Source organism: Aplidium turbinatum, chromosome 13 (genome assembly GCF_918807975.1).
Source record: "Aplidium turbinatum chromosome 13, kaAplTurb1.1, whole genome shotgun sequence".
NCBI classification, from domain to species: domain Eukaryota; kingdom Metazoa; phylum Chordata; class Ascidiacea; order Aplousobranchia; family Polyclinidae; genus Aplidium; species Aplidium turbinatum.
In genome coordinates this window covers 12,439,044-12,456,732 of record NC_137484.1, presented here as the reverse complement: position 1 = coordinate 12,456,732, position 17,689 = coordinate 12,439,044, and positions in this window count along the sequence as shown.

Below are 17,689 nucleotides of genomic sequence, written 5' to 3'. Positions count from 1 at the left end.
GCAAATTGTGCCTAATTGAAAATTAAGCTTATTAAGCAGGGTTTTGGGCTTGTTAAGTAATATTTTTCACTACAAAAACGAATAAGAATAATTCTGAAGCGGATCAAATTGGGCTTAATAAGTGGGTTAGCCTATTAATCGTGGGCTGAATATGCGGGGATTAGGTAAGTCCCATACTTAATTCAAGCATCAGTATATGAAAAGAAAAGGTTCTCATTATACTAAGCTTTCGGCACTAACGAGAGTAGGGTGACCAGTTCCTTTCTCTCAGCCGCCTTTCCTTTAGCAACTACACCCATCCAATTTATTACACCCTGGGTAGAGATGAGCGGTGTCGAACCAGGATGGCATGATTGGAAAGCGAACGCTTTATCCGCTGCGCCATCCCACCGGACTACTATATAAAAAGTGATTGAAGGTCTTTGTAATAGATTTCTGAAATGCTATAGGCTGTAATGACTTTCTCTTGGGTTGATATGTTTTGCGTTGTCACATTTCAAGAGGTAACTAAGCAAATGTTTGAACCTTAATTGTCACGAATCTTTCTATCTCTTACCAGGAAAGAGACTTGGGAAAGATTAATGACGTAGATTATTGGGGTATCAACTTAAAGCAGTCATTCCAGTCAAATGAATGGTTGAATAGTTCTACTTGTGAGATGATAAATGAAAAGTCTTGAAGGACTTTAACGAATGGTTCAGCACTTCCAACAAACAATCAAAAGTAACTGTGAACAACAATAGATTCCAACACCTGCAACTTTTATATTCTGCTTCACGTACTTCACTCATAGCTTCTTATACACTTTTAATCTCGATCACAACTTTTAATAGCGCCAACTCTCATCTACTCGTATTCAAATAACTTCAACTTCAATTCAACTCTCAATCAATAATTTACTAATAATCTCCATCTCTATATCAATCACGCAAATTACGCCACTATTTATAGCAGGTTTATTTTGACCAGTAACTTCTAAATGGTACGACAGTGTTACGTCATTAGAACTCATTATTCTGGTCAAGTTTTACTACACGTAAACATCTTTGTGAGATTATAACAAACCTACTACCTGACAGATTGTTCGATCAAGTTGGAGAACCTTTTAGTCTTGCACGTATGCAAAATCTTTTAGAAATACATTAAACAATAAGAATTTCGCAATCAGAAGTCACTATATAGGACAGTAACCGATAATAACATTTCGTAAGAATTATACAATAATACAATACGCTTGGTCAAGACACATAATCTACCGGTAGGTTATGTAGCCTGTCGTGAGGCTTCGCAAATTGATTGTGACAAACCTATTGCCCAAATGAGCCACAAACAAATTTTAAATGTAATTTATCAATCACAGGCTGGTATGGACAGACACTTATATGCAGCGTTCATGCGTCTACAAGGCCGTGTGAGCACCATCTCATCCCTCTCCCACGAAATCCATTAGTGGGCTCCAATGTTTAGTAATTGCTCCTAAAAGTAGGACCAAGAAGCGTTTAGGGCAGAAGGCTACAGAAGGACAGAAAAGCTACAGAAGTTCGATATCGATAGTTTAAATCAGGGGTCACCAACCTTTTTTGCATGCGGGCCACTCTGGCATTAAGGATAGCTGTGGCGGCCGCACTAATAAAAGTTTAAGTAGGTTGACTTTTATGCTAGAAAAGAACGCATTTTGTACCCAGTTTAGAATACCGCAGCAATAAAACTAGTCGAACAACACTACCGCCAAGCCAAGCTCCTTTAACAACACTTTTGACTTCTTTAACAATTCCTAATAAACGAGGCCACTTGTTTTGCGCACATATAGCGAGGCGAGCGGTTTCATTAGAATATTCATCGCCAAGCAAGAGTGGTGCTGTCACTTCGCTTCACAAAAGGTATCTTGCAATTAACAATTTCAGTAAACAAGGAATCGCTTGACACATCGCAATACAGGCACCAATAGTGACCTGCAAACATATCAGCGAAAAATAGGCTCCAATAACAGGGAGAAAGAAACCCGGCACCACGAAACAAACGCTTGCGGAAATCACCGAAAAAACGTTTCTATCGTAACTCACGAACAGTGTTCCCTCTAAAAAGCAATGAGTTGGTTTTCATCCTTTTTGTGAGAGTTTATAAAACCGTCTTTCTTTGATAAATTATTAGACAGCTGTCACTTGCGGTGCTTATCAGCATGGCTTATCATAATCGTTGATCAACAACATTTTGCGTACCGTACTAAGCTAAATATTTTCATAAAACAACCGGAAAAAGTCTTTCAATGTATATATAATATTTTGCCAATTTATTATAAATTGAGGTGGCACACCGACCGATTTTGCCAACAAAAACTTGCAGCATAAAGGTAACACCGCTCGTGAAACACAACAACAGTGAAACGCACACTAGTGTTTACATGAAATTTACAAACTTAAAATAAGCAACCCTATGCTCACAGACATTTTCAAAATTCGAAAACAGACGTTTTAATCAACCACTGCGACAGTGTGGCTGGACATCGCTTTGGAATAACTTTAAGCGACCCCCACCTAGAACTACAATCTGATTGGTCAGAATGGTCAGTCGGTGGAATCGTATGCAAAGCGAAAATATGCTTCCCAGAAAATATTTTTTGCCTTTATGCTCTTTAACTCCACAATAAAAGTATTTTTGGTAATACTTGTACGCTGATACCTTTCGCGGGCCGCACGTAACAGCGTGGCGGGCCGCATGCGGCCCGCGGGCCGCCAGTTGGTGACCCCTGGTTTAAATCATGCAAGGCCCATTTGGGGGCCCACCGTTTAAGGGCCCACACATATTTAATTTGTGCAGCGCTTTTCGGCTTGTAATTTTATATTTAGACTAACATTTAATTAATATGCAATTTTTATTCCATTTTTTCCACTTTTTCGCTCGATTTGCTCGCTCAACATCATTCAATTCACCTAACCAGCAACGTTCGGCATGCATAGTTTCAAAAGTGGATTTAAAGGGCCGTTGATTTTTAAAAACTTTGTCTCTCTGGACTCTGAATACTTTCATCTTACATTTCTTTTTAGTTTTTTGTTTTCGTGCAGTTTGTTTTCTTATAATTTCTTCATTTTATTTTGAGCTCATTCTGAATACTTGTATACTGTACTGTGTAAAATATTGCATACACTGTAGCCAGAGCCTACAGTATGAACAAAGATATTTTAATAAACTATGCAACGCAAAGGAAAAAGTTGTGATTGACAGTCGATGTAGGAAACCAGGTGAAGAGATAAGCCATCAAAAAAAATGAAGGAAACCTCCACACTAGGGTTACGTTATTTAACAGTCCAGAAAATAATAGGAAACATAGAATCAATACAATCGAATCACAAGCAATTTCTACTTTTTCAATAATCATAAGCACTAGCTTCACATTAAAAGTTATAAGTCTACTTGGCTTCAATTTCAATTGGATGCAAATAAAAATATGCTGCCTCAAAAGGCATAATTGAAGATAGAAACCGAAACTTGATTAGTAGTTAATTCGGCACCGTATTTATAAATCTGTAACCGGTACTTTTGGTTTAGATATTGTGGTTATCACAAGTTCATAACAAGCTATATTAAAGCAAGATAAAGATTATTATTTATAGTTTCGTATGTAAATTGCTTCATCATTGAACTGTGGGTTTCACAGATTCTAACACTGATTGGTAACAAAAAAACTTTCAATTGTAATAAAAAATCGAAAATGCTCATAAAATTAAACAGCACTCGTCTTTTGGTACTTCCGGCATTGGTTTTCTCACACGACTTTTAGATCTGCTTTTGATAACAATTGTCTCTTGACCTTCACTTGTTACTTCATGTTTATTTCCACCCGTCTCAACTTTTTCAGGGGATGAAGGGAGTTCTTTCTTCTTCAAATCTTGTTCACTTTTCTTCGCTGATACAAGGGGATCTGGGGTTGTTATTAATTGATCCGTCATGGTGTTTTTCTGTGGTCTGGAACAATGGTTTGAACTCTACAGAAAGCTTAATAAGACACCACTTAGGTTACTGCGCTCACAATTTAGTAACTGAAGTGTAACCTACATTATTTAAAAAGTGCATCACCATTTTTGCCTCTGCAACAATATTATTGAAAAATTAAACTTTTATGTGAGCTTTCTAACCTACAAACTGAAAGAAAACAGGTTTAAATCGACCTATCAATGTTTTGAATCTGCATACCGTAACAGCTTGTTTATCTGCTTGTCTAAGTGCAGGACGTTACGTCATTGAGGTTACGCGTTACTTTTAAAAACGGTAAAAATACTTAGGCTACACGTCAGTGAGGCCTACCACACCGCAATTTTATGACACAATTTTTCGTAGGACACAATCGACAAAATGTTTTGACTGAAGCTTTTAGCTCGTTAAAAAGTGACATAGTTAGGATTATCCGATACGTAACGTAGCCTATAGCCTACCATGCAGCATATGACCCAGGGGTGTGCAAATTCCTTCATCTATGGGTTAAATATATATCTGGATTAAACCGAGAGTCATACTTTGATTTAACATATAGGCCTAAGCTGTCTGTCATTGACTGACACAAAATTAATTGGACCTCGTTTTGTTCCTTGCGTATAAATGCAATAGCTTAATGCTGAAGATCAAACAATCTAAAAATTTTATGGGTAACCAAATATAGAAGCATTTGCTATCAATTCATTGATAATAACGTTGGTGTATCTGAATTCTGAAATATGATCGCTTAGTATCTTGCCAATGTAAGGTTTGACAGACAAGTTGATAAACCAGTACGGTAGCCCATTTAACATTTTGGTGTATTGTAGGCCTCTTAATAACAGTTTTCTGAAAGACAATTTTTTAGGCTACGTAATTTTCTAAACACTTCTATGCAAAGTTTAACACACAGATCTTTTAAAAAATCAAGATGAAAAAATTCTATTTTTATTGTAAGTTGTATTAGTTGAACGTTTTCAATTCTATTTGCTTGAATTGATCGAAATTTGGAATATCCTCAACATGCAAGTTTATGATTGGGCTACCTTAAAAGTCTACCCTGTAATCTTTAAAATATTCAAAGGGTGTCTACAATTTATACAAATACTGGTACTGACGATATTTTTTCAACTAGCTTACTCTTTTACATTGAGTATTTAAACTTTTTGTTTTATATTTCGAGCTTTGTGTAACTACTTTTGCAGAAAGCTCAGTTTTGGTTAAAACTACGAAGTATGTTCGACAAACAACATAAACTGACATGCACTACGTACAAACACTGGTTTTCATATTTCAGTTTCAGAAAAGTGTAACTTGTAAGACAAATATGGATAGCCCATATTGACATGTAACGAGAACCTGCCTTAGTGCCTATAGCTTTGTTCTCGCTATTTGGTTAATGAAGTACATAAAAACTACGTAAACGTACGTAGCTATTTGATCTACCGAAGGCTATACAAGATGCTAAGCAGGCTAACGCTAAAAGGATCACTCACATCGACCAAAAAAGTTTTAATTCCTATTCACATCTGCATTAGAACAAGCTGAAGATACTATTTGTAGTGAAAGCTAAGTATCCGTAAGTTTTGGACGTTTTAGATTAGACCAAACAGCGGTGATCAACACCCAGAGCAGCTTACTGATGAGACCCAGAAGACTGCAACTGCTGACTGTCACTTTCTGTACAACAGTCAATTACAGATGTAGCCTGCATCGTCTTATTGCGGCTGCAGTTAGCTAGAATTTCAATCTGTGTGGTTCGCGAAAGGCACATTGTAGCTTATACTGAGCGCGCACGCTTTGCGCTAGCAACCACGTAAAATTTAAATCAATTTCCAAGCAAAGTTTACTTTCTACTTAGATGTAGCCTCACACTATAGGCCTACGTGAAGACGTGAAGTAAATCAAAAATCGTCTGTCGAATAATTTCAAGTGCCAGTCCAGTGTTTGGCCTTCAGTTCTGTGTCCGTATTTATTTATTAATGTATGCCAAGGGTGTGATCAAACACTGTTACAATGCTATAGACGTGGAAAAGACTATATTTTTTATGAATAGCCTACAGGTGAGACTGGCATGCTTATGCTGTTTTTTTAGCAATGCATTTACAGGCCTATTTAATTTGAATTAGTCCACAGCTTTAAGCAAACGATTTTCCTGCATGAGGTTTTCGGAACCACAAATGTTAAGCAAAACCTTTCACACAGCTGGTAGACAAAAAAACAACATAAAATTGATTTATAGTAACAGGAACAAACTTTGTCGATTGAAATGATCAAAATGAACATCATAATAACTAAGCTAAGCTCTTGATTCCGGACTATATGCAATGCATGCATAACGATCGATACAACAACAACGTAGTAACGTTAATTAAGGGTCGGATTAAGATTTTGATGAAACTGATGATCGCACCAACTACAGCCAATTTTTTTTCTGGATTTCCCCAAAGTTATTGATAACATCCTCGGTTAGGCCCATATATAAATAGTAGCGTTGACAGGGGTCCAGGGGTAGTTTTGCACCGGGCCGGGATGATTTTAGGGGCTCGTAACCTTTGCAACGGGCCCGGGAAATTGAAGAAATCATCTGGTAATGTTCGAATATAGTGCACTTTTCTTAGAAATGTCTTGATTCGGGGGGCGAGGATCTCTATTGGTACCGGGCCCAAATTTTTCTCTTAATGGCCCTGTAGCCTACATAGAGCATTTTAGGAAAATAGGTTCATCAGGGAGAACCTCCATCAATGGGACAAATTTTGCGTTTTGTTAATTTTTTTTTAATTTTGTAACGAAATGCAGTGCTTTTTTTTACAACACTAATGCCAATGCATTTTTTTTCAAATAACACTTGGTTTGATTTTATTATCTCCAGTGGTTTAGAAATAACGCGCAGTTTTTTAAGGTTACTCAAAACGTCCCATTGTTGAATCTGGCTCCACCATTGGGACAGGCAATTTCTAACAATGGGACACAATTTATTATCTGTGTAAATGCACATTATAAACTTGATATTCACTTTGTTATTGATTATATTTATTGTAGTGCATTATTAAAGTTTTCTAAATTTTTCTCAACTTCATCATGCAAAATCTTTTTGACACCATAATGAGATTGAAAACTTAGATTGGTTTTAAGATCATTATTTGCTTGGGCTCTTTTGTATGTGTCAACGCAGCTTTTCAATGTTTGGCTTGGTATGTCAAATTCTCTTGCTACAGGTCTATTTTTTCTGGTTTGTATTGCTTTTTCAACAGCAGTTTTCATAGTTAAAGGATCTGTGTTTCCCTTTTTACGAATAAGTCGAGTTGATTTACAGTGTCCCATTGATGGGCAAGACCTGCTGTCCCATTGTAAGATGCCATCCGCAAATGCAAAAAAAAAATCAGCTAATTTCTTAAAGACTACTTCACTGACAACAACGTTTTGTCCTAAGAACTGCCAGACATATAGACCATGCTACCATGCTTTTTCAACCTGCTTCGCCAAGTATGTACAAAAATATCTTCAAGACAAGTGACCTATCTTTTTTTACTTTGGGTATCAAAAAACACACTTTCTTTAACAAACCAGCCATGCATGCAAATTGAAGGATCCCACTGTTGGTACAAGCGAAAGACTACATGGCGAATTGAAATTCGTTATATACGTTGTGCTCGCTTGATCAACCAAGCGTGGGAGACCAAGTGTCCCATTGTAGAATCGTCCCAATGATGGAGGTTCTCCCCTACTCTTCATATGATTTCCATATTTTACCACGGATGACCTTTTTTCAAGCGAAGTCAACTTTCATTAAAAACGCTCGGGTCCAATGGGTGATTAGTAGCAACAGCTGGGACCATAGTTGCTGTAGTGCAAATGCAGTCTTTGGGTAAGGTAGGTAGCTTATGGTCTTGGTTGTTCAAAAATTATCAAGATTTTGACAAAACATTTCATACGTTAACCACTAGGCCTACATGGCTTCCATGTTTGTGTAAAAACAAATTATCTAAGGTAAAAGCATGCTTAACGCAGAAAATACATCACCCTAGCCTACAGTAGGGTATATAGGGAGTAGCGTTGACAGAGGGTCCAAAGGGTGCTTTTAGACTAGGCCCTCGATAATTTTAGGGGCCCCTAACTATTTCAAAAGGCCCTGGAACTTAAAAAAACCACCTCGTATTCGTTAGATAGGGTGCGTTTTTCTTAGAAGAGTCTAAGTTTGGGGCCCGAAAGTCTCATTGGTACCGGGCCCAAATTATTTTCTCAAAGGCCCTTTATATAGGCCAAAGGTTTCTAAATAGAGTGGCCTGCCACGATGACTGCGTAGATAGTAGCTTATAAGACACATAGTTAGAAGTTAGGGTTACCTTAAGCCAGCGTTTCTCAACTTGCGTTGACAGACGATACTCCGACCTTGAATACAAATTCAAAACGAAACATTGTTAAAAATAGTTCTTCACTAACCCCAGGGACGGATTAAGGTTTTGATGGACCTGGGGCTATATGGTAAATTGGTAATCTGAGGCCTATATTTCATTCCCCTCATTGCACCTATCACAATTAAAATGAAATAACAAAAATTATACCCAAACTACCGTATTTACTTATTAAACACATTCAAATGACATGTTTTCTGGATTTAGACAAAGCAAAGAGCTTTACATTTCTTAGCTCTACTCTGCATTGAAAACAAAGTTTTGAAAAAAAATAGACACCGATGATGTTATTACCAGCTCTGGAATGCAACCTTTTCTGGCCCATGGATGAACGCAGTTGATTCTTTACTCTTTTAAGCACTGAAAATGAGCGCTCAGCACCTGAGCAATTAGAAATCATCAGACAAAGATACATTCTTAGTAGGCTACAACAGATAGGTGGCCTACGTTAGGAAATGCACTGATAAATCTAAACATTTGAGTTTCTTTCCTGCATTCACTGTTAAAATGGTGTTGTTTTAACAGTGCAGAAAAATAAATCATCTCTTTAGACAGTAATTCTTCTAGATCATCTGGATAATATTGTGAAGCAATGTTTTTGCACTCTCTTCAACGCTTCAGTTAGACAACTTAGACATGGTGTTTAATTCTGCCAGAAACGAAAATCTTATTTGAAGACGATCATATGCTGCAATTCCGGATTTCATACACAAAATAATTTGGGCAATGATGAGTCTACTTTGATTGATTAATTGATTGAATCTTTATCCTCGGACTGGGAAAGCTTCTTGCAGAGCATAATTCTGGCAGTTTCGCATAGCCTACTTGTAGAGGCTTTGAATCATTGACGCAGGCCCGGTCACCGAGATTGACAGAGTGAAGTTTCCGATTGTTGAAGTCTTCTTGCTGGAGAATTATTCCATCCATTAGATGCCGCTGGATGGAGAGCAGTCCTTAACGTGCGTTGCTCAAGCGCACACCCCGAGAGTCGAACCAGCGCCGCTTGATCTTGAAGCTTCTTCGTTCCAGAAGTGACGCGCTAACCAATTGAGCTATCGGGGCAATGAATCTGCTCGATGGATCAAGTGTTGTGTCTTCAGATCCACCTCCGCTATCCAAGCATACTTTTCTTCTCTTTTTCTTGAAATTTCTTCAATATAATGATGACAGACACTTAATACTCTACCTTTTTCTTCGAATTCTTGAAATTGGGATCTTAATGTTTTAACAAAGTCATGTAGACCATGAAGAAAATTTGTTACCTTATTCAAAGTAGTTTAGCTATCCTGCAGCGCCGGACTAGTTTTATGAAACCGTTCCATTATGCACGACCATAACTCAAGTAGCCTAAATTAACGGTTTCAAATTGTAGAGCACGTTAGGTCTCGCACCCCTCTTGGAAATTGACGCCCCCTGGGGAGGCGTGCACCTAAGAACCACTGGTTTACACAGTTAGCGTTCGTTTTATGATTCTCGTCCTTTATTCTTTAGATCCTGACAATAAGCATGTCAGTTACTTTTAGTAAGTTGTTATCGGTGGGCCTATTTTCTTGGTGGGCCTGGGGCTGCAGCCCCATCAGCCCCCGCCTTAATCCGGCCCTGACTAACCCGTTTAACGTGATGTCTTGACTTGAACTTCGGGCATGAAATGAGTTAATTTTTCTGTTTAAGACATGTTAGAAAAGTTTACACTGAAAACATTTTCAAGGGCTGACAGCATTACAATAGATTTGAGAATATTTTTCTGCAATCTTCACATCTTTGTAGGAAATTTAACGCAAACTTGTAACACCCTTGCAATTTCAATTTCAAAACGAAAGCTTGTTTCGGAATCTCTCTGGGAAATTTTTTGTCTGGTCTGCCTCAAGCAGTTTGCCAGAAATACGGTACCCGTAAAATGGGGTGACTTTGTACACTTTTTGCGCATTTCTGTTTACCTTAAAAAATTCTTAAGTGATGAGAATAAAAGTTAGCATTAAAAATACCTCTCAAGTATGGGTCTTTCCAATACAAATGTGATTACTTTAAAAAAACAAATTGAAAAGTACTATTTTTTCATTTAAATGGCCTGTTCAAAGTCACCCGGCAATGGGGAGTCTTTGAACGAACCTACAAAACGACTGAATTTCAAAGTTTAACTGGCAAGGGGTGGCTTTAAAGTACTGAATACAGTGAAGTTATTCCTCAGTAAAAATTGTTCTGTTCAAATACATTATTTGAATGCAATTCTTTTATTTATTTTTACTATTAGGTTACGGTGTATCGAAAATAACGAAGGACAAACCTATCAGGCACACAACGTTGATATTTAGTTAAATAAGGTAGAAAACTGAGCAACTAAATATCAACCTTGATTCAATATTCAACTTCTGACGTTGTGCAATGTACAGCGTTGACAGAACGTAGCGACTATAACAACCTAATATCAATGTTAAATCAACGTCACCAAAACAGAAAGTTTTCTCAATTTTCAAATATACTGGTATGTTAAGAAAATTTCAACGTCAGGGTCAACGCGTTTTAATGTATTTTAAACAATAATTCCTTGTCGTGTGCACACTGAGAAAGCAATAGGACCACACATAAAAAAAAATAGGAAGACGATGCATCTTGCAGTACCTATCGTAATCGATATTTGTAAAGATATTGTTCAACAATATTTGTAAAGAAATTGTTCAACAAAAAGTTTTTGTTCATCAATAGTCTTTGCTCACTGTTTGTCTACCATTCATGTGAATCGACAGCAAACTTCAAAACTCCTCTTCGTAAAATTTCGACAGCTACTTTTTCAATCACTTTGCTGTAGGAAAACGCACAGATTTCCTTTTCATCCAGAAACACAAAGAGGTCTTTGTCACATACTCGTTGAGTCTTGCTTCCCACAAAGGAGGATTCATATTCTTTGCTGCTCGTTGTAGTGATGGATTCTACTCGTCCTAGATAGGCTTTCATCTTGAATGTTCGAGGAGCAAAGTTCACCAATAACCAATGTCCTGTTCTTATGCTGTCTTCACTGACCGGGAAAACTCCAGCAAAGTTAGGAGTTTCCTGTGGCACTGTTGGTGTAGTGATCAATGTAAATGAAGACTCCTCTTCAGAGTCGTCGCTGTTTTGTGGCGACGGTTCCCCACGACTAGGACCAGCAATCTCAACTCTGCTTCTTGAATCAATAAAAGGCAATAAAAACGCTAAAGTTGCCTTCGGATTAATCCAGGTGTCTGTTCAAACTCACCCCAGGGTATGTTCAAAGTCACCCCATCAATGTTTTTTCGCTGCCATACAAAAATGGGACTTGCAACAAAAGTTTCAATTGTGGCTTCATAATAGCGACCAAAAACGTGATGCAGGATTTTAATATAAACGGTGTACCTCAATCGTAATCACAACAAAAATATAGATTTTTCGAATGTACAAATTACAGCTCAATTTATGTCTTTGCGTTTACATCAATTGGTGAAAACCGAAATAAGTTGGACATCTCTTACATTTTCTCAAGATAGTAGACAACCTAACTAATAACCACGAGTAACAAAAGTTAAAAAATTTTAAAAAAGAAAAAAAGTACAAGATAGTTAGTTGAAGGTATAAAATATTTTAAAGTCACCCCAGATTTCAAAGTCACCCCATTTTACGCTACACAATAGACGAGAATATAAAAGAAAGCTTGTACACTGTACAGTAGTCCAAGGCGTCGACAGATCCACATTCTAGACTTTTGTTGATCCGAATGCAGACGTATTGTATATATACCATGACGTACTCGATATATACAAAATGTTTTGGTATTGGATGAATATTTTGATTGTTCAATACGATTGTGTAAAGTTGCGTTCTACAAAACGTGACAGCTGCTCAACAATCTTGATGCCAACCTCTCTTTGATTGCAGTCGTCATGCAATGCCAGCATGCATGCGTGCTGAAAGCAATCAAGTAGAGTGTGAATATTCAAATAGTGTGTGGGAAATGATCCACGACACAACAGATTGCCAGCTTTGTGAGATTGCAGTAAAAATATCATTAGTTTAAAAGAAGAGTCAAATCGAACTACTGACAGGGTTGGAAGTCGTTAGTCAAAAAGCAATGACTATTTCACTATTCGATAGTGCCCAAAAAAGCAATGACTTTCCGCTATCGATACTTAAAAAAAGCAATGAATAACAATTACTAAAAATAATTTAAAAAAAATAACAAGCAACCCGCAAACTTAAAAAAATACGCAAACTCGAAAAAAAACAAGCTCAAACTTGCCGGAAGACCGCAAGGTTGGCAACACTGTTTGTTAATTTTATAATCGCCTTGAGTATTATGTCAAGTACCGTACCAGCCGAACAAGCAAGTCTTGTTGTTTCAAGAAAACCTCTGAAACGTCAATCGTGTTTTCGTGTTGATAGAATTATTACGTTACTTTTACAGACATAAAGCTTGTGTTTACTTAAATCCATATATCTCTTTCCACGGAGTTGGTGATCTATCGAATTGTACGAAAACAATTTACATTTTTAGCAATTCCTTATTCTTCCCGAAACACAAGTTTAAATAATTGCTGTCAGTTTCTAGACAAAAGACTGGGCTTGCAAGGGATTGTGACTCATGAAACGGCACCAGAGTATCTGTAGTGTGTTGTTTTAAAATGCTATTTTTAACTCTACTGCTCTAAAAAACAATTTTATGTCATCTTGTGGGCTGAAAATTAATCGTTGTTTTTCATCATCCATTTAAACGTTGGCATAGCACGGCCAACGGTAATTCAACGTCTAAATGTTGTTTGTCTGTATATGAATGTAAATACTTGGTGTAGCACAATATTTCTTCGAAGCTTTCGCCGCATCTTGAAAGATGTTGTATGAACGTTAGCGAACGATTGTTATCCGCTTGCTTTCTTCAACCAAGGCATATTACTGAAGCTATTTTTTCTTATCGTTGTCTTTATATAGCGCATCTTCTTTGTGTTTTGCAATATCAGCATAAAAGGCTTAGCAAAGCGAACGTTTGAGAGCATAGACCAGAAATTCCGTTGAGTTTTGTATTAGCCGCATTTGGTAAAACGAGATGTTTAAATCTTAACTCTTAAGCATAAATTGAGAAACTTTATGTTAAGTATTTCTTAACCATTTACTAATTGTAAATTTTTGTATTCTATTCTATTTGAATAAGATGCACTAGTAGAATCAATTGCTGTATGACTGTTACGACTTATTATTATTTGGATTATTATTTGTACGGATTATCACTTCAAGCCCTGATTGCTGTCTCGGTGACTCTGAACTGTAATCACCAGCTCTATCTAGAATTGAAGTAGCCTATATCTGCCCACTAAGTTTGTTAAACGACCTTGCGACCTGCGTCCTGCAACCTTGTGGCTGAACCTTCGACCTGCAACTTGTGATCTTCTGACTTGTGATCTTGCAACCTATCTGCCACAATAAACTAACAGAACTCAAGACCGTGTTCAGATTCAATCTACTTGGCTTGTTTTTCTGTCTGTTGTAGGCGCATAACCGTATTAACTGAGCGACGCATATAATAATCCAATCCACTGTTTGGTGCCAGTAAGAAAGATATTCTTTAACGTAGAATTCGCGTCAAAATTCTACACTGTTAACGACTCTCACTGGCATGGTTTTTCTGAACCGTATTGTCGCAAAATTTTTTTTAATCCTTTAAACTTCGAAAAACGGAAGGGGACTAGGTCGGATAGTAATCCGAAAACTAAATCTCGTAAATTCGTTTTGACGACGAAGTAAGTGAACAGCAAAAAAGGATTCAGCAGTTCTCCTAAATATCGATTAGTGAAAAACGAATATTGATTTCGTTGCTTGCATAAAAAAGCAGTAAATAACGGGCATTCGATATTAATTTTTAGGCAGTGGCTATTTGACCGGCGCCGGTCTTTGAATCTGAAACACTATTTGACCGGTCATGACGTCACTATACAGTCACTTTTTTCTTTTTCTCTTTCAAAGCAAGCAAAAGGCGAGAAGCACATATAAGTTCTAAATCCAACCATCTTACTCAACTCGTAACGTGGCGCATGCGATACGTTGCCGCCTCCGACTCTAGAGGGACTGAGTTCGATACTACCCGGAAGCGTTCTTTTTTTTTATTTATTTTTTTTAACTAAATTTTGACACGAAGTGCATTTTTTAGTCAGTTTTTAATTATTTTTTATGTCTTTTCAAATGTGAGTAATAAAGTTAGAGTTTTTTTAATTTGCTGGAATTTGAGAATTTCTCTGGGTAATTTTCCGATTGTGGCCGTGCTAACTACTGATACGGTATATAGCCTACATAATTTTTCAATTCAGGCACGTTTTAAACTTTTCAAGGTTTTGCCACGTCTTCCCGTTCATTAACGTGCTGGGAGGTCTATATGTATCGATTTTTGTAGTTAGTATCTTTTTCGTCCCGGACGCGTTAATGACGAAAAATAAAATGATTGATTGATGTGACCGTGTTTGCCGAACGAAGCAATACATTTTTGCTCTCAACAAAATGCACTTTGGGTCAAAATTTAGTTAAAAAAAAAGAACGCTTCTGGGTAGTATCGAACTCAGTCCCACTAAAATAGGAAGCGGCGACGTACCACACGCGCCACATAACGAGTTGAATAAAATGGTTGGATTCAGAACTTATATGCGCGCTTCTCATCTTTTGCTTTGAAAGAGAAAAAGAAAAAAAGTGACTGGACAATGACGTAATGACGGTCAAATAGTGTTTCAGATTCAAAGACCGGCGCCGGTCAAATAGCCACTGCCTAATTTTTAAAAGGAATGGGTATAAGCATTCGATATTCAGAAAGCAGCGAATAACGTTATCGAATAATGACAACTAGTCGTTTTTGGGCTACTTGCAAAAAAAATTGGTTTGAAACGTGTTTTTGGCTGGGTAATTTTGTGGAATCTGGCAACTCTACAAGGTTTGCTTCTTTAAATGTAGAAAACCTAGCAAACCTCGCAAATCTTGAGAAAGGTTTCTACAATTGATGGCCGATGAGGTTTTCAACTGTTCATAGTTTGCATCACATAGATAGCCCTAGACTACAGACAACCTTATCATTACTTGCTGCTAGTCTAAATCTATCTTCTTTAGGGAGACTATGAAAAGGATGCAACCTAGTTCGTACCATGAACAGTTCGGACCGTCAGTTTGTACCTTGAAAAGATCAAGAAAAAAAATTAAAAAAAGCCGAAGTCGCTGATCGCAGTTTCCGCAATCATTTTAAAATTTTCCCCCTGAAAAGATACAAAGAAAAAATAGCTCAAAACCGAAGTTCGCTGATCGCAGTTTCCGCAAATATTTTTCCGCAGTTTCCGTTAACCCTTACCCTAATTCTAACCATAGAGTCATTTATGCTCTAACCCTAACCCTTGCTGATCGCAGTTTCCGCAAACATTTTTTCGCAGTTTCCGCTTACCCTAACTCTAACCATAGAGTAATGTATGCTCTAACTAACCCTCGCTGAGCGCAGTTTCCGCAAACATTTTTCCGCAGTTTCCGCTAACCCTAACTCTCGAGTTTGTTTCAAATTGTTTGGGGAAACTTCGATCAGCGACTTCGGCTTTGTGCTATTAAACTGCGATCAGCGACTTCGGCTTTTTTTAATTTTTTTCTCGATCTTTTCATGGTACGAACTGACTGTACGAATGGTTCAAGGTACGAACTAGGTTGCACCCCTATGAAAACCTATTGCGGTAAGCTTTCAAATGCAGAAACCTTTTCAAGCTTTGCGAGGAATTCGGAGTTCGCGACATTTAAAGACGCCCGCTGAGAAAACTTCATAACTATCAATTGACAAATGCACAGACCTTATTAAAAGGCATAGCCTAGATAGTAGCTACCATCACTAGGTAATTGTACAAATGTACAAACCTTGTGAGGTTTGCGAGGTTTGCTAGATTTGCTACATTTAAAGAAGCAAACCTTGCAGAGTTGCCAGATTCCACAAAATTACCCAGCCAAAAACACGTTTCAAACCAATCCTAAAAACAAACCATTTTTTTGCAAGTAGCCCAAAAAAGAGCCAAAGCATATAGGTATTTTAAACACACTTCAAATGACCAAACCTTGGAAAAACCGGTTTCGTTCACAAAATATCCCTTACTTTCTAAACACACACAAAAGCTTGTCATTAGGAACTTCTTTGTTTTGTGTCACACGGCGTAGCCCAGGGCTGGAACTACGGTTGTATGCAAAAGTTAAGTTTTATTTATCATCTGCAGCCCGGTTTTTAGAAAACCAGTGATTAGTGAACGCACCCAACCATGGTCTAACTTAGGGCTACCATATGTCCTCTTTTAAGAGGATTTGTCCTCTTTTTTCAAGAAAAATGAATTGTCCTCCGAGGACACTAAAAAATGCTCAAATGTCCTTTTTTTTGACAGTTTGGGTTTTCAAGCTTATATTTTCAATGGGGTTATATTGCTTGATGACGTTTCAGCGACGGCTTGTAGGCTATTTGTTTTCTAAACATTTTGTATACCAATGTAACATGTTGATTTATAAATTCTACAAGAAATTGGCGCATTTTATGGAACTGTTGTTGAACGTTCATTGCCTGGTTCATTGTAAAATATTAAACGACATTTTAAAAGCCATGCTCACACTTTCACAAAAAAATTATTCTTTTACCTACATACGTTTTATATTGATACAACGCTTGTAGACATTGTTAATTACCAACAGAGTTTAGCTCGTTTGTTACTTGAAACAAATCGAAACGAATGTCTAAAAGTGCTCCACTCCACACTCCAACGCTGTTCGTTCAGGAGCAACTCATGAGTGAACGAATACACAGACCCCTCCATTTCTACAAGCCGAAACTTAACGCTGTCAACCTCAGTGACTGGGTCTGTATCCCTGGTTCAAGGCCTCCACACAGTGCAGCTTACTGTTTTAGTCCTATTTCTGGCAAATAATTTAACAACTTCGTTAAGGCTGACCATCCCTTGTTGAAAAAAGTTAACGCTTGACCTGGAGATCGTGCCTGATTTGTCACATTTTGTGATGTAGTAGGCTCAGCACGTAGTTGAAGTAACAAGTAACCATGAGCATGCAGTGAGTATCCAGGCCTGATGCTAATAGCGCAATGCAGGTTATCATAACAAGATTTATTAAACTACTACCGGTGCCAATTGTTATTTTACGGTAAACAAGAGATTATTTACGATAAACAGAAGCCTTTCTATTGTCAGACGTATTAAAAGCCTTCGTATCCCCTTCTTTAGTTATTCCTGGTATGATGTATTGTCCCTAGTATGATCATGATGCCTGACAGCCTGAGATAGCAGTCTCACTCTCTAGTCTGG